This window comes from Eublepharis macularius, chromosome 16 (assembly GCF_028583425.1).
Source record: "Eublepharis macularius isolate TG4126 chromosome 16, MPM_Emac_v1.0, whole genome shotgun sequence".
NCBI classification, from domain to species: Eukaryota; Metazoa; Chordata; class Lepidosauria; order Squamata; family Eublepharidae; genus Eublepharis; species Eublepharis macularius.
In genome coordinates, this window is record NC_072805.1 from 12,055,056 (window position 1) to 12,073,999 (window position 18,944).

Here is an 18,944-nt window from a genome sequence, read left to right on the forward strand (position 1 = left end):
ATTCCTTCATTAGAATCAGTAGCTTGGCTGGACTCATTTAGACTCAGAATTCAAATTCTTTTAAACTATAGACAGGGCCGGCGCGCCCATAGAGGCCAGGGAGGCGGTGGCCTCAGGCGCGAGGGCCCTGGAGAAGTGCCAGAGGGGGTGTTGGGGGCAGAGGCGTGAGCCGCAGAGCTGGCGTGGCTGGCCTGCAGCTGCTGCAGTCAGCCAGCCAGGCGCAGCAGCCACGAGCCGCTGCCGGGGCGGCATGCGGAACGCGGAGCAGCCTCCACCCGCCACCCCAGCCATCCGCCAGCGAATGCCCCGGCTTGCGCTGTGCGATGACATCATCGCACGAGGACATCATCGTGCAGTTCATGGCACGCGTGCGCTGTGCGCGCGCAGGAGGGGAGTTGCCGCAGGCGCCAGAGACCCTGGCACCGGCAGTGACTATACATCTAAACTCCTTTTTAGACTAAGGGCCAAGCTATAAGTGACAGAGTCTCTGGAGTTATACCCATGTCTGCTAGCTTCATTTTGAATTGATTTGTAGTTTTTTTAACTCAGAAATGTGAGGACCATTCCAGAACAGGCGCACAGTGGGACAGCCAAAGTTGAATCTGCTTGCTAACCAGCCAGCTGGCCCAGGAAGAGGCAGGAGGAAGACGGCAGCACCTCTCCGTGCCGTTCTGATCCTAAGATGGATGAGCCCTGCCTGCCTGCCTCCCCTTTCGGAGCCTAGCTTTGAATCTGCATGCAGAGAGGGGAAGGCTTAGACTCCGCTTTGGTGGCGCTTCTTTGCAGGCTGGACTTCTGTGGTCGTCTAGTCCCCCCCCCCCCTTACAGGCTCCTTCTAGTTTGGAATGTTCCCTGAATCCATCTCTGTCAGCATCTCTAGGATCTGTGCAGGGTCTGTAAGATGGGCAGAACCTGTCCTTTCATTTTGGTGTTTTCACAATACAACCCCCCCCCCGCCCCTTTCCAGTAGAGTCACATGCTCATGAATTACTCTACCCTTTTTCTGAAGAACACTTTGATCTTTCTCTTTTTAAAAAAGGAAATACAAAGCAGCTCATACTACAAAATCTATGCATTTTTGTACACAGTAAGGCTTGAGAAGGGATACCCCTTGAACAATTAACAGCAGGGAGACAGAGGCAAGGCTCATTGGCCAGGTCGACCGTTTTCCTCCTGTGACAGGAGGAGAGAACAGCAGAAAAGCAACCCCACGAGACTACAGCTGCCCCACTCCGCATGTTGCCCTGCCTCCTTTGCCCAGCCTAGCGTTAATCAGTGGGGCAGCCCTATTCTTTTAAGCTGGAAAGGGAGCGGGGGGAGGTTGCATTGTGAAAACACCTAAATGAAAGCACAGATTCATCACAGAAGTGCTTTGTCCAGGGAACCTCACGGCTGCTAGAGATCTCACCAAGATGTACCTCCACATACCCATTCTCCCAGCTCTCTTAAGATTCATTTAGCACCAGAGATATCAAACTTTGTCCCATGGAGAATATGCAATGGATGGAGTGATAACAGAAGTAACTGTGAGAAACTTCCTCTGCTATCGGACAGGGAAGAGCTGGAATGGCTCCCACGTTCTTTTGGTGCTTCCCCTGGAGTGTCAGTCCAGTTGTTGTCTGTTCAGTACTTCTGGGTTTTAAGGAGCTGATGGTGTTGATCTGAGTTGATCTGTGGATTAGGAAGTCAAGCTTCAAGAGCACCAGTCCTAGCTGCTCAAAAATACTTTCCACCGTTTTAGCAGTTAGGAAAGAAAGTTCGCTTAGCGTGTTGCCAGCATGTCTGACATTTCCTGCATCTTCCCTTAATAAGGAGGCAGGGATTCCACATTGATCTACAAGCAAACTATCACTCTGGTTGACCTCAGAGATGGGAGATAAAGCTGCAGTACAGTTTGAGGTGGAAATACTATACATGGGAGAGTTGGCAGAAGGAAAGAAATGTCCTGTCTTGCTTTGCTTGGAAGAAGTGGGGGGAGATTGTCGCCTGGCCCACATGGGCGCTTTTGAACCCCCATCACTTCACATACTTTGTTTCCAGTACAAATACCCCTCCTAACATGAATCAATGCAACACTGTTAGAGAAGGGTGGAAAGAGAACGCAAACAATGCAAACAGCCGGCTCAGAAATTCAGATGTCAGGACTGTTTGATCAAAAAGAGTCCAGTAGCACCTTTAAGACTAACCAACTTTATTGTAGCATAAGTACTGTTTGAAGTTCCCTTCTTATAATGATACAATACTATCCTTGAAGTCCTGGTAATTAAGTTCAAGCTGCAGTCCAAGAAGACAACTGAAGCTGAAGTTTAGGGCTGCGAGTGGCTAGCTGGCCGTCACCTGTTGGGCAGAGCTTGAAGATGGAGGTGCTTCTGACCCAGCTTCTGGCTGTAGGTCCTGGCATGCCTGCCCCTCCTCCTGCTGCTGCTGATCGGCTCCTGTCTTCGCTGGGCTGGGTATCCGAGGAGCCCTCGCTGTCCCTGAGCCCTGGCTGCACGTGACACTCCTCCCCAGTTGTTTGCAGAAGGCCTTGCTAATAGAGTGGTTGATGTCTCCAGTATCTGCATGTCTGCAAATCCCACGCAGGCAGCTTCTTCCAGCAACAAACGCAGGATGAAATAGCCTGTCCTCAGACACTTCCCGGAAGGAAATATTTATCCATGGTCTCTTCACAACTTTTGTGAGGAGTGTTATAGGTGTTATAAGAGAGCGCTCGGAGAATAAACGCCCATCATCATTGCTGGAGCTCCGCCCACCCTACTACTAAAGAGCTATTAAAAGGGGTACAAACTACTAAACTTCTACTAAATAGCTAATTAAAGGGGTTCAAACTACTAATAAAAAACTGTTTAAAATACTACAAACTACTAAACTAATACTAAAAAACTATTTAAAAGGGGACAAATGCTAAGCTACTACTGTATAACTATTTAAAACACTAAAAACTACTACTAAACACTAAAAACTACTGTTATTAAAAACAAATCACTAAAAAGTAATTTCTACTAAAAGATTAAAAGCTATTAAAACACTAAAAACTCCTACTTCTAAAAACTAACCACTAAACACTGACTTCTAAAACACTAAAAACAACAACTACTAAAAAATAAACACTAAAAACTAACTACTACTAAAGCACTAAATCTACTTCTAAAACATTTTAAAAATATTTTTATTTTATCCTACTTCTAAAACATTAAAAACTACTAATACTAGAAACTAACCATTAAAAACTATTTACTTCTAAAATTCTAAAAGCTACCTACTAATTCTAAAGAGGTTTTATTTTGGGGGGCCGGGGAGCCACTCCATCTCCTCCTCGGTATTAAGGGAGAAGGTGATGTGGGCAGAGAGGGTGGACAGTTGGGTGCTGGGATTGGGATTGGGGGTGGGAAAAGAGAAGAGGAGGGAAGGAAGGGGTGGTGGAGGGGTGGTTTGGGGTCCGGGAAGCCACTCCATTTCCGAATCATCGGAAGTGGAGTGGGGGATGAAGATAGTGGAGGAGGAGGGAAGGGAAGAGGGTGGTGGAGGGGATCGATGGGGGCCCGGAAGCCACTCCATGGGCTCAATTTGCCGCCATCTTCTTTTCTGTTGGGACATAAAATTGGAAAGGAGAGAATTGAGAATACCGGGAATGGCCAGGGAGCCATTCCATCTCCTCAACGTCATTAAGGGAGAGGCCAATGAGGGTGGAGAGGATGGACGTTGGGGTGCTGGGATTGGGATTGGGGGTGGGAAAAGAGAAGAGGAGGGAAGGAAGGAAGGGGTGGTGGAGGGGTAGTTTGAGGACTGGGAAGCCACTCCATTTCCGAATCATCGGAAATGGAGTGGGGGATGGGGATAGTGGAGGAGGAGGGAAGGGAAGAGGGTGGTGGAGGGGATCGTTGGAGGCCCGGAAGCCACTCCATGGGCTCAATTCACCGCCATCTTCTTTTCTGTTGGGACATAAAATTGGAGAGGAGAGAATTGAGAAGACCCTGGGACACAATGAGGAAAGATCACCTGCGAGGAGTAAACCTCTACCATCCCTCTGCCTCCCTATCTCTCCCGTCAGCCCTCCAGACATATTTCTGCAAAGTTCTTGAGATCTCCTGCCTACGATTTCAGTTCACGAAGCTGAGGCCTAGCCTGCTTTATCACAGGTTATGCTGCAATACTTTCTCCAAAATTATCTGCATGGACATACCTGAAGAGAAGCCCTTAAATGCTTTGAGATTATTTCAGGAAAACTCTTCTTTGGGATAAATATTTGTTGTGTGTATGCTTTCCCTGCATGGGAATTGACCTTGGGACTCATCCTAGACCAGTGGGGCAGAGGCTTCCCTCAGCCCCTCTGCCTGCCCCTGTCCCAAGAGCGGATATGGAGGGGGCAGGGGAACCCTTGAAGATGGAGGCTGCTCATCCGTGGCTGTCTTTCAATGCATGCTAAGAAAAGCTGCAGGAGAGTGAGGCTGGGGTTGCCAGGCCTGGGGGGCTTGATAGTGGGGGATGGGGGGTGAGCACACACAGGGGGGGATCACTTGTGTGCATGTGCAGAGCACACATGCTCTGGAGGACTTCCTTGTCGTGCCAGAAATGACACATGACAAGAATAGTGAGAAATCTATACTTAAGCATCTATAGGTTCCCAGCTCTCTAAAAATAAGTCCCTCCACAGTTGTTGTCCATATGCCATGTGTTCAAATACAGACAAAGTCATAAGGTAATTGAATTATGGGAGGTGGGCAATGTTGTAATATAAATCTTTTAGCTACAGCAAGGGCATGGATGGTCCATTTTGGTAGACAGATTCTAGGATACAGGCAGGTAATTTAAAAGTACATAAACATCTGCCAAGATAAATGGGTATTTTAATACAAAATTCATATGAGCAATAACTTCCTCCTCCAAATAACTGGACATAGTCAGAGCATGTGCTTAAGTGACGTGTCCTGTAAACTACAGCACCAGCAATTAAATATGAACTTAGTCCTTTACGATAAAGGTGCTGTGTTTTCCAATTTACCCGAAAGACAGTTTTTTGCTCAATAAGTTGCACCTTAAGATCCATAGAAGTAACCAATATAGCACTTAAGCCTTATCCTATTGCTTTGGAAAAATTGGGGCTCTAACTCTTCATTCCATTCTATTTTTATTAACCAGCATCAAATATTTATAAAGAAATATTGTAGGTCTCGTTCGTTGCATAGATTCAATCAGAGTTTCCAAAAGTGGAGGGGAAGGAATCTGACATACTCAGTTCTGCAGGGCCATACTTGGTTATCAACAAATGTTGTGATTGTTCATATTGCCGTTCAGCAAAAGTTGACAAATCCTATCTAGACCTCAGCTGAGAGAATGATAAAAACTTATCATCATAACCTACCAATGGGTCCAAAGTAAAAATCCCTCTACCTGCTCCAGCCTTCCAGAGAAAAGATTTCCTCCCTATTTTAAAAACTGGATTGACCCATAATGTCATTTTAGCGTGTGAAAATGGGTCAAATTGAGATTGTCATTTCAGTATGTGTCACAGGCTCGGGCTATAATTCTTCCTGTAATGAAACCATTACAAGCATTCCATGCAACAGTACAAGTCCTGGCTATTCCTTGGATGATATTCAGAAACTCTGACAATTCAGCCACCATTTGAGTTTTATAAGTTTCTCCATTAAGAAGAGAAACACTAAAAGGTCACATACTAAGAGGTCTATACCTGTATGAAATCCGAAGGGCTAGAGAAAGGGGAGCCTGATCAGAAATAACATTACATCTGTGTCTCAGGCTATAACCTGGGGCATCAAAACGCTTTGACAAGATAGGAAACAAAAGAAATGAGGCAAGAAACAAACATCTAATCTCTATCCCTTGGATGCAAAATACACCAAGCATCCATCAGACATGAGCAGCTGAAGGTTTTAAAGCACACGTTGATCCAGGCACTGGTCCCTGGTTTCATTTGTCAAAGGAACGTGTGTTGGTTCTCTTATAGAAACAGGTGTATGCATGTGCATGGCAGGATGGACCTCACTCAACCCTAACACTCCAGGTAACTTACAGATCTCCCAGATCTGGGCATCTTTGAGGAGCTGAGACACAAAATCCACCTCTACACCACTCCGTCTGTAGTTCCTCTGGGCCCAACGGTCAACGGAAGCATCTTTTAGAGTTCTCTTCATGGTGGCTGGAACCCTGACATCGTGACCTTGTGTCCATGGAACTTCTCATCTGGAGGGAGGGATCTCTGGGACCAGAGGCTTTGAACTGAGTTCTTGGAAATCAAGAGGGGTGACAATTGCATCCCTACGTGAGGAATGCAGTGGAAGTGGTTTGCTGTCTGCTTCCTGCTTTCTCTTGGGCGGTGTGGCTAAGCTCACTGAAGTGACATGGAACCATTTTGCTCAGCATGTGCCATTGGAGATAGGCCTGCTCTCTGTCTATGGCCCACTGTGGTCCGGACCAGAGTGCATGCGCTGGTTGACCTGGACCTCGGGTGGAATTACGGTCTCTGGACTGTCCTGCTTTGGGAGCAGGCGCTTGGATCAGAAAGTGTATTGCTTCTTTCCCGTTCTTCTTAGAAAGACTCCAAACACAATGCTTCATTGGTGAGGGACTTTTTCTTACAGCAAACCAGCATTCTGTAAGAAGGTGGACACTACCTAAACAGGCAGCTTTTTAATTTCCTACAATCATATATATAATGAAGTCCGATCTACACATCCAGCATATCCAGTCAGAAGGACCAGGCAATAGGTGATGTGAAAGGTTCCCACCTGAAACCCTGGAGAGCTGCAGCCAGTCTGAGTAGACAACACCAACCTTGATGAGCCAATGGTCTCATTCCGTATAGGGCAGCTTTGTAAGTGAGAAAGCATAAGCTGGAATATGTTCCGTTAGTCTCAAAGGTGGCATTGAATTCCAGAGTCTCCCCTTAGCAGGGTCAGGTGGTAGATGAGGAGAAAGATCTTGAGTTGAGATCCTGCCAATCAGAACAGGGGACATAGACTTTGACAGACCAGAGGTCTGACTCTCCATAAGGCAGCTGCATGTTCATCTAATCTGACTGCTGGTTCTCATGGCTCTTTATTCACAGTTCTGGGACAAATGTGTGACAGCAAAAATGTGTGTGGTCTCTAGCACGTGCTTAGTGCCAGGAACCCTTGTTTACCCTTGGTGTGCTTCTGGTCATGATGGTATATAAATATTATCTTTTTACAAACAAGCTTCTATGTCAGTCATTCAGCTTGCTCTGTTTTTTCCCCTTTGTTCAGGATGAACCTGTGCAGAAGTACATCCAAGAAGCTATTACTAAAGACAAAGCAGCTCAGCACCTGCAACCTTTCTTGGGAAGCGCCCAGAGAGTAACTCAAGACCTTCGCGCATCCAAGCAAGCCAGAAGGCAGGAAAGCCGCTACCGCCTGATAGCCAGCCACCGTCCCAATTTCACTGATGACAAATGTGTTGCTCTTGCAGATCGGGCGGAATCAAATGAAAGCAAGCCGCTTTTCTCTGAAGAAAATAGGGAGACTGCCCAGAAAGAAAGCCACGGTCCTTCAGGCTGTTGTGATGAATTTCAGTTGTTTGATATCCTACAAGAAAAGGATTTGGAGAAATACCCTGTCAGTCAAAACTGGTATCTGTTGCCAACATATCTTTGTCATCTTAGTCTTCATTGTAACAGCTGATCAGCAGCAGGATATTTGCTCACAGTTCTGATGTGCCTGTTTTTAATTTTCTCTGAAATGCTTCTTGAAATTAAAAAGTCTTAAGTTTTTATGCTTACTGGGAAATGCAATTTTCTACTCCCCAATTGTCATGATTCTCTAAATAATGGAAAGAGATTCATGCTGACACTATTTTTGTGGGGGGGGATCTCACAAAAGAGGAGCAAGAACTGATGAGAATGCAGCTGTAGGTTTTACAGCTTGGCTCTCCATTACAGCTGCAAGACTAGGATGCCTACATTTCCCATCAAAACTTGAGGGAAGCTGACAAGTGTCCAACCTGTGTCAGGTGTCACTTATAGCTTGGCTCTGAGAAATGCCAGCTGAAAGGCCCCTTGGGTACTTTCTAGAGACATGAGGGCATGGGGGGGGGGGAGAAACTGGAAAGATTCAGAGTGTGGAAAACATTTCTGAGGCGTTTTTACCAGTTCTTCTCACAGGAAGATTTGGGGTGAGAGGAAGTACTGAAATGAAGCATCTAGCAAAGAGTTTCTTCTTAAGGCAAAAGGGTTTTCACTTTAGCATGAAATCGTTTGAGGACTTCTTCAGTTTCTCCAGTGGGAAAATTGTGGGAAGTTGAAGAGCACTGAAAAAAGCCTGTGCTCATATATTATTGTAATGATTTCACGTAAATGTGTGCATGTATCTTTAAATGCTTGGTGTGAGATAGGTGAAGAGTGGGGGTGAAAGAGAGGGATGAGTGAACGATATGATTGATTGATGCCTAAGAGCTAAGCCACAAGTGACGCTTGACACTAGCTGGACACTTGTCAGCTTCCCTCAAGTTTTGATGGAAAATGTAGGCAGCTTGGCGGAATGTTGGCCAAGTGACAGTTGAAAAGTCTGTTGGACAGCAGTTGGAGAGCCAAGCTACAAGACCAGGATGCCTACATTTCCTATCAAAACTTGAGGGAAGCTGACAAGTGTCCAACTAGTGTCAAGTGTCACTTGTGGCTTAGCGCTCAGAGTGTGGGCGGAGTGAATGCAGTTTAGACTGAGAGTGAAAAAAGAGTTTGAGTCAGAAGAAAGCAGGCAAGCTGTGTGCTGCCTGAGCAGTTTAAGCATTTCTGTGAACGATAGAGAAAGAGAGGCTAGCTGTGTGCTGCCTGAGTAACTTTAAGCACGCCTGTGAGAAATATTGAATCAGAGAAAGAGGCTAACTGTGTGTGAAGCCTTAGAAGAGATCGGTGTGAATGAGTTTAAATGAAGTAACTTTAAGAACCGAGAACTACTTTTATGAAACCAATACGCTTGAGGGCAATGCGCACGCGCTAGCGTTTGGACGCCTTGTCTCCACTCTCCCGAGGACATCCAAGTTAACAGCTTTAAAAGAATGTAAACTGCTGATTGAAACTGCTGAAACTGATTTATGAGACGTCTGGCACAACAAGAAGAAGCTTGGTGAAAGAATAGGTGAGAGGATAACAGAACTTGTTTAGTTTTAAAAGGGAAGGGAGGACGAGCCGAGACAGAGATAACATGGCGGCTACTGTGAAAGGCTTATCAGAACAACTGGCACAATTTCAAGCACTAATGCTTGACTCCCAGACCAAAATACAAACTTCTTTAACTGAGCTAACAGCAGAAATGAGAAATTTGGGCTCAGAGGTTAAATTGGTGGCAGGCATTGCATCGGAAGCCAAGGCTCTTGCGCAACAGAACAAAGTGGAGATTGATTCATTGAAAAAACAATACATAGACTTATCCGACCGTAATAGGAGGGGGAACATTATTTTCTTTGGTATTTCTGAAGAAGTTAAAGCATGTGATTTAGAGCGGACCCTGGTGGAATGGTTATCACAACAGGAGCTGGAAATAGAAGAAGAAGATATTGAACGTGTCCACAGACTCCAAACAAGAAGAATGGGGGGGGAACCGCGCCCGGTGATAATGAAGCTTGTGAGGGAGAAGTTACAGCAGAGGATATTCAAAACACTCAAGAAAAATAAAGAGCTGACATTTAAAGGCAGAAGGGTTTATGTGAAGGAAGATTTTTGCAAAGAAACGCTTTATCAAAGGACTCAAATGAAACCTTTTGCACAGAAACTTAACCAAAGCAACATTAAATTCAGCTGGGCGTACCCAGCATCCCTGGTTATTTACCAAGAGGGGAGGAGGCTTTGTGCAAGGAACCCTGAAGAGGCACGGGACCTATTAGAAACTTTGGGAGTAAATGTGAGGAATACTGAGTCAATCCCGATGGATGAAACGCATCAACCTCGGCCACAGCAACCGGACTCTGAGGAAGGTCCATCTAACCGTCAGGACAAGAGGCCAAGACTGTCTCGAGACTGAGACATATTAAGGGAAGTATACAAACAAAATTAAAATAGTATTAAAATGGTTATTAATATAACTCGGGGAGTGGAGGGTGCGCTTACCCCAGATGTGTAGAGAAGGGATGAGTACTCATCCCCAGCTCATGGCTCTACACAAGGGAAGGGGAGGGGGAGGGAGGGGGAAGGGAAGGGAAGTTGGGTATACAAAGGGGAATATCAAACTAAATATCGGGCCAGGGGAACAAAGGGAAGGTAAATCTGACTTTGAAAATGGATAAAACGCTACAGGTGCTGACACTGAACGTCAATGGTCTGGGTTCGGATTTAAAAAGGTATAAACTTCTTAGATTTCTTAAACAACAGAATATAGATATAGCATGGCTCCAGGAAACACATAAATCAAAGAAAGATAAAAGACCTTTATTCAGAGACCCTAATTGGGGGATCTTGGCAGAGGCACATGGATCATCAAAATCAAGAGGTGTGGCAATTCTGGCTCACAAGAGGAATGATATAAGAGTAATAGAAGTGATAAGAGATGCTGAAGGGAGGTTCATAATGGTTAAATGCCTGGTTGAAAATAGATTAACAACATTGATAAACATATATGCTCCAAATACGGGACAGAAAACCTTTTTATTAAAGGTATTAAAAAAAGCGCGTAGCTTCTCTGAAGGAGAGGTAATTTTGGCAGGAGATTTAAATAAGGATTTTAATAAAGATAACATAATTAATTGGAAACAATGGGATCTGACTGAAGTACACAAAGTTCTTAACCTAGTGCCCAAACCCACATATTTTTCAAGTAGACATAAAACCACCTCATGCTTAGACTATGTACTTATAAATAGAATGAGTACCTGGGAGGTAAAAAGAGTAACCACCCATCCAACATGGATTTCAGACCACGCCCCGGTAAGTGTAGAAATAATACTAATGCATAAACAAATTAGAAGACCATGGAGATACAACAACATGATTATGGCTAGGGAGGAGGACAAGCGATATATTACGGATCAAATAAAGCTATACTTCAAAGAGAACAGAGGAACGGTGGAGACAAATACACTATGGGATGCGGCTAAGGCGGTAATTAGAGGGCAATGTATTATGAAAGAAAAGGAGATAAGGAAAAAATGGCATGCCGATAGGGAAGGGAAACTACAGGAATTAAGTAAGTTGCAAAAGGACCAAATAAAGAAATTTTGCCCCAATAGACATAAATTAATTAGGGAACTGCGGAAAAAACTGGATGTTCTTGACTCCATGGCATTATGGAAAAAGCAGGTTATGGTAAAAAACGAATACCAGAGAAATACACTTAATTCAGCCAAGAGATAAGCAAATTACCTGAGAAGGGAAAAGGAGAGACAAAGGGTGAAGAGTATTAAGATAAATAAAAAGGTGACACAGAATCCAGAGGAGATAAAAGGAGCATTTGAGAAATTTTATAAAAGTTTATATGAGGAAAAAGAGGTGAAGGAATTTGAGGAAGAGATAGGGACAGTGTTAACGGAAACTGAACGAAGGAGGCTTGAGGAGGATGTAAAGTGTCAAGAGATTGAGCAGGCGATAGGTAGCTTAAAGACAGGTAGATCTCCAGGGTTAGATGGTTTTTCAGCTGAATTTTATAGGGAAATGAAAGAGGTATTGATCCCTGAATTACAAGAAGTATTTAATAATATACTAAAAGGAGGAAAGGCCCCGGATACCTGGAGGAAAGCAGAAATAACGGTGATTTTGAAACCTAAGAGGGACCCCCAAGAAGTGGGTTCATATAGACCGATTAGCCTGCTGAATCAGGATTATAAACTCTTTGCCAAAATATTGGCAAATAGACTTAAGAATATTATTCGGAAAGTGATAAAAGAGGATCAATACGGTTTTATGGAGGGTAGAAACATTGCACACCCGATAAGAAATTTAATCAATGTCTTGTGTCATAGTAAATTTAGGAAACTGGCTTTATTAAAATTAGATGTTTATAAAGCTTTTGATACACTGTCATATCAATTTTTATGGACAGTTATGGCCAAATATGGAATTAGTCAATCAATTATACAAGTATTCCAGGAAATATATAGAGAAGGCACAGCGGTAGTTAGACTCAATGGGGAACATACCTCACAATTCTCAATTCAGAGAGGAGTTAGGCAAGGATGTCCGCTTTCCCCGTTCCTCTTCATAATGGCTATAGAACAACTAGCTCAACGCATTAGGAACTCTGGGAGGATAGAGGGATGTCAAATAGGCAAGGAAGAAATTAAATTAAACTTATTTGCAGATGACCTGATCATAGTTATATCTAATCCGAAAGAAGGAGTCAAAGAGACAAAAATTATATTAGAAGACTTTGAGTTAAACTCAGGATTAAAAGTTAATATGGCAAAATCAGAGATAATGTATATTAATGTGAGGATGGAAGAAAGGAAAGCGATACATAAATGGACAGGAATAGGTTTAGGGGTCAAGAAATTCAGATATTTAGGGATAGATATAGTTAAAAATGTTAATAAGATGGTAGAGAGGAATTATAATCGGACGTGGAACACAATATTGAACGAAATGAGGAGGTGGGGCAAGAAGACATTAAACATAACAGCTAGGATTAATATAGTGAAAATGTTCTGGACCCCAAAGTTATTATATTTGTTTCAAACGATACCTTTAGAAATCAATAGACAAAAAATTAACAGTTGGAATGCGAGAATAAAAGAATGGGTCTTTGGCAGTAAAAAAAGTAGGGTTTCTAGATATTTCATATATGCTCATAGATCTGACATGGGATGGGGTGTCCCAGAACTGGGGAATTATTATGAAGCATTTCAAATAAAAACATTAATGGAGATAGGGGAGAGAAGTGAACAAAAATGGGTTAGAATCGAGAATGAGGCAAATAAAGGGGTTGGAAGATTTGGAGTATTTACAGGAGGAAAGTTTAAATACAGTATGTTAGAACCGGGACCGAGAAAAACAGCATTAATGATTTGGAGGAAATGGCAACCGAAATGGTTAAAGGGAGTATCTAAACAAGTATTATTAGAGGCATTGGATGAGGAGGAGGAAGATGAGAAGTGGTGGAGATTACTTAAACAGAAAGGGTACACTAGATTGCAAGATATACTATGTGGGCAGTCACTTAAACCATTACAAACATTACATGATGAAATAGGAAGGCAATATTGGTTGAAGCTAATAGGTCTACATAATAGACTTAAAAAGATAATCGAAAATAGGACTCTGACGGCGGGGGAACCAATGGAGGAGTTATTAAAGGTGATGATAAACACAAAAAGAGGATTAGCAGGCAAGATATATAGAAGGATGATGTCTGATAAAGATCGGACAAGAACCCTCCTTCAGGGGAAGTGGAGCGTAGAAATTAGTCTAGCGGATAGAAGGGTTGACAGAATTATAAAAGGTATACAGGAGATAAAAGTGCATAAATTCAGAGAGCTGGAATTGAAATTCTACACGAAGTGGTATAGAACCCCGGCTATATTAGCTAATATGTTCTCAAGACTAAGTTCAAACTGTTGGCACTGCAGAAACAGGAAAGGATGGTACTCCCATATGTGGTGGGAGTGTGCAGAAGTTAAAGCTTTTTGGGAGAAGGTAACAGAGCAACTTTATAAGTTCTTCGCAATAAGACCAAAGATAGACCTAGAATTGATGTTAGGTAGTACTTTAGGTCATAAAGATATCAGAAAAGAAGGACAGGACTTATTTAAAGCAATGGTGCTAGCCGGTAAAGCAGTAATAGCATTTGGTTGGAAAGACAAAACTAAGTGGACAGAACTAAACTGGCAGGATTATTTATTTGAATACATTCAATCAGACATTATAGCCATAATTAATCAGGATGAGTCATGGGAATTAAGAATAGGAAAGATTAAAGGAAAATGGCATTTATATTTAAAATGGGTCATGGAGGGTCAACAACGGGACGTTCGGTGGAAGCTCCTAAGCTTGTGCCCCTGGCTAGAAAGGATGAGTAGCTAAAGGGAGGGCGGGAGGGATAAGGGTATGGAAATACAGATGAATAACTTGCATGGGAAATAGTCATCCAAAATACACTAAAACACTCAACCCTCCCCGGCTATAGGATACAATATCTTCGGCGATGAATTAAGTGAGGAGGAAGAGGAAGGAGAATCAAGGAGGAATAGAAGAAGGAGAGGACTCAGAGACTTACTCCTCTTATCCGGATGTGAAGAAACAAGATAAATAGAAGAATGATTCTTACAAGGGACTTCTGCCGAAGATATAGAAACTGTATATGAACTTATGGGGAGGGGTTGGGCAATGGGTATATATGTACGGGAATAAGGATGTTTCGAAGGAAATGCACAAAAATATACAATAAAAAAAAAAAGAAACCAATACGCTTCTTGAAAAAATAAAAGTTCATTTTGATTTTGTTATATCCCAGAGTAGCTGTCATTGCTATATTGCTATTCCTGTCCTCAGGGCCACATAGAACCACGAAGGAGCCTGATGCTTAGGCATGTTACTAAAAGGAAAACTTAAATAAAATATCTTGGAATATAATATTCCTGGTGGCAGCAATCTACCTAGAGGGTGTAAGGGAAAGATTAAAGGAAAAATCTACCCTAGAGAAAGTAACGGTCATAACAATTATTTTCAAGATTTTCTTAGCCTGTACTCCTAGCCTATATTTTCTTAGCCTGTACTCTTACATATTATTTTCAAGATTATTTTGCTTAAATGTCAATCATTTGGCACTGATTCATATCCTATAATGTGTTTAATGATGATGTAGGAAAGGGTTCAGCGTTTATGTTAGAAAATTAAGCTGAATATTCAAACATGTTGGCAGTCCTAGCTGTTGTGTGACTCTGAGAGTATCTGTAGAAATAATATCATTTTTGGGTTTTTTTTGGCCTTCTGGTTTGCTTATCTGAGTTAATCGTTTGTGTTGACCTAGAAGTCTAAAAAATAGTCCTAGATTTTTAAACGATTAGCTCTTATTGTGAATATTCTGCACTTCTGCCACTAGATGCCAGTAAGCAGCAGCACTATTGAGCTGCAGTGCAGAACACCACAAATTCTGTTGGCTCCTTTAGAGAAACAGATTTATTGTTGCCTGTATTTTTCACAGACAGGAGCCCACTTCTTCAATGGCCAAACTGTTGTCCTAGATTGGCTCTTAAATTTTATAGACTTCATCTCTTGCATGTCTTTTGGTTAAACAGCAAGCGTGACTCAAGATGACCCAGATGGCTTCAAGCAGAGGAGTGGAGAATCAAACCCGATTCCCAGATTAAAGTCCCCCTACTCTTAACCACTACACCATACTGGCTTAGTACACAGAGCCCTTCAGATCTGCCTAGTGCGCAGAATATTCTGTGTACCTGTTGGATTGTGGTGGTGGTGGTAGGGGGAGGTATCTGCAGAAGGTGTTTTTCTCTCATGTCCTATAGGATTATTCATATTTAAAATCTTATACCCCACCCCTTATATCTTACCTTCTGTTCAAAGTTCAAAAATCCAAGTTAGAAATCCTGTAAGAGAAGATTAAGGAGACCCACATTTTAAAAAAGGGTAAGAACCAAAACTCAGCAGATTAAAGCAAGATACGCAGTGCTGCCGGAAGGAAGGGAAGGGAAGGGAAGGGAAGGGAAGGGAAGGGAAGGGAAGGGAAGGGAAGGGAAGGAGGGAGGGAGGAGGAGAAGAAAGAAAGAAAGAAACAAAAACAAACAAACAAACAAAAACAAACAAACAAACAAACAAACAAACCACTAGTGCCATCAGGGACAGCAGGGAAAAGAGAAGTACATTCACTGGTACCTGAAATTTATCCAGCTCAGCTGAGAGGGAGAATTCTACAATTCAGGGGCCACAACAGAGGAGGCCCAGCCCTTTGTGCATGCCCATCTAGCTTCAGCAGGAGTGGGCAAAGGATCTGAGAATGCTCTGGACCCTAAAGTTCCCAGAGGGGAACCTCACTTGCGGTTCATTCTGGCCACATGTCCCGTGGCAAAGGCCAAGTCTACTCCAGACAGTCGGTGCAAAGCGCACCACTCTGTAGTGCCCTCTCTGCCTTTGGCAGTACACCTTCCGGAGCTCTCGCTTGCAACAAGGAGGGAGAGGAACCAAACCACGTCAGAGCCTCAGATAATAAGGGCATTTGGACCCACCGGTTTCTTTGCTGCAGCTCTCTGGGAACTGTATGCTCGCCTACGGGCTAGAGGTTGGGCAAGGGACCATTCCTGCATCACAAAATGGGGTCCAGAATAACTTATCTTGTTGACTGGGGCAAAATTCTTTCCGCTTGGGATGAAGAACTCATAAAGTGGTGAGCAGAAGCTGCACAGAAAACAATTGGCATTGTAATGTTTTGCACATAATTAAGTTTGAGTGCTTAATATCTACTTGTTAGTCCAGGGGTTTTCAAGTTGTTGCTGTTAGTTGAAATGTATGCCTCTGAGGAAAGCAGGAGAGGGGCAGGATGGGAAAGTGGAGTGTGAGGTCATTGGATGGTAGCTGTAGCCGAAGGGGCAGCGAGAACCGCAGTTTTAGTCAGAGACTCGAGAGAAAAGAGAATTAGCAACCCCCCCCCCAGCCCCAGTTCTCAGCCCCCAAGCGTGTAAGGAGTGGGGGAGAAAATGGCCTCCGTGGAGTGACATGTTAGGAATTTCTCCTTACCACAGAGACGAGGGGAGGCAGCCTAGAGTGTCACCTGGAACTTCCTGTTCCCCCGATTAGAAAAGATCTTCTCGGAAGAAGATCTTCTGTAAAAAGAAAACTGTAATGTAATAAGGAACAGACTCTCCTAATGACTATAGTTAAATTTCTAGTTCAGCATGTGCATAAAGAAACTTCAGATCATTGTAACAGTAAGAACTATTTCTTTGCTATGTATCTATATTGTTGAATGATTAATCAAAATTTTTATATATATATATATATATATACATTTAAAAGTGTCGCCCAGAAGTGGCACCATATTTTCCACAATCTTCATGCACCTCTCCACAAAACTCCACCATCTTCAGGCACCTCTCCTTCAAATCTCCTGGCATTTGTTGAGGCAGTGTTGGGAACACGAATTGTGACCCATGGACTGAAGACAGAGGCAGAGGTGTTTTGACAGCCAGCAGCAGGGCAGCCAAATAACATCAAATAAGATTTCAAGAGAGAGGCTTTGAACTTACACAGGATACTGAGGTCGCATGGAATTCGGGCTCTCCCCGGGCATTGTCCGCAAGGTGCAAGGCATCCGGGGAAGGGCCCCTTTTGGATCTCGTAATGCAGCTGCCGGAGAGTAGCAGTACGTTGCAGTCCGGCCTCTCCTGCGTTCCTCTGTTTTGCAGGCGGCTGGAGCGATACCCCTCCAATCACGTATGAACATGGCGGGGCAGTGGTGGATCTTGCTGTCCTGGTAGATGGACGCAGGCCTATTGGTGCACATTCCTGAGCCGGAGCTGCAGATGGTTAGTGCCAGTGGTGGGCTAGAGGGAGAGGAGGGAGCCCAGCTGGTATGTCGGCACCTGGAAGACCTGCAAGATTAACTGCCAGCCTCCTGCTCCTGCTTAGAGCCTCCCAGGTCGAGGGCGAGAGTCGAACAGGCCCAGAATGATCTGAACCCGAGCAAAGCTGCATCGCGAGGCAGAACGAAGGAGCCGCTTGCCATGCACTTGTGTAACCCTTGCCCACTAGAGGGAGGTAAAGAGTTGGGGTCTTCCTTAGGAGGGGGAAAAGGCGCCATTTTCCCTGAGAGACTGGAGGGCCTGAAACGGCAGGGAGAAGCGCTCCCTCCTCAGAAGCCCTCCTTTGTGTGAAATCTCTATTAATGTTCAGGACTCCTGTGAAGAACAGAAGGTGCCTCAACGCAGAGCACAGCTACAAGTTGCTGCAATTCAAGGGACTGACCACCATACAGAAGTCAGAAAGACTCAAACCGGGGTCTGCTTGAGTAAAACAGGCTTGTTTTGTTACATGATTGTTGTTATATATGCTTTATTATTGTATTGTTCCAAATAAGATTTTTTTTTCAAGTTTGTTCATTGTAATCTTTTATAAATGCAAGTGTCACAAGGTGGGATCACACTGTCATAGACATGAACTCTCCCAGTTCTTATTTATTTGATATTGCCCTTGAACAAAAGAGGTTACACTTGCACACTGTTTTTGTGAATTCATATTGCCAAAATGCAAGTGAGATGTGTTACATGGGCCTCTGAACTTAACCTCGTCGCTTGCTTCAAGCTGCGTACAGTGGTGACTCTTGGACCCGTTGCTGTGTGATGTGAGACAGTTATTGCAGAAAATGCTTCCCTGAAACCTCACTTTTCTGCCATTTCACTTTGTGCCAGCACCCACCACCTAGTTCCTCCCATCTGACGTGGACCGCTCCGCTGTCACCCACCGAAATACCTCTGCCTCCAGTTTTTGCCCTTCGTCAGAATCACAGGCCCGGTTCTGAGTTTGAATCCCATTCTCAGCCCCGGCCAGCCCTTTTCCAAGCCTTGCTCCTAGGCCAGACTGTGCTGTTGCTGGTTTAACCTGCCATTCATACCTTCTCTCTCCCTCCAGGTGCCTTGCTGAAAGCAGCGTTCATTTGCACCCAGGTTATCGCTCTCCGTTCCCAGAGGACCTTGCGAGAGCAGCTGGAGGAACGCTTTGGAGGCGGGTTTGAGCTCCGCACCTGGTCTCGCCTGCCACATGGATCAGGCCTGGGTACGTGTCCTGTCCCTTGGCATACCTTGTGCCAGATAAGGAGCATCACACCGTGAACACCAATCGGCTGTTGATGCAGATGAGAGTTTTTTGTACACTTCCTGCTTTTGAAGGAATCGCGAGCTGGGACCCCTCCCTCTCTACCATCCCCTCTCAACCAGTGATCTGCACTTAAGTTCACAGGGGGTCACTCATAGAAAGCTCCGTTACAGTGAATCAGGCCATTGGTCACTCAGGGTCAGTATGGCCTACTCAGACTGTC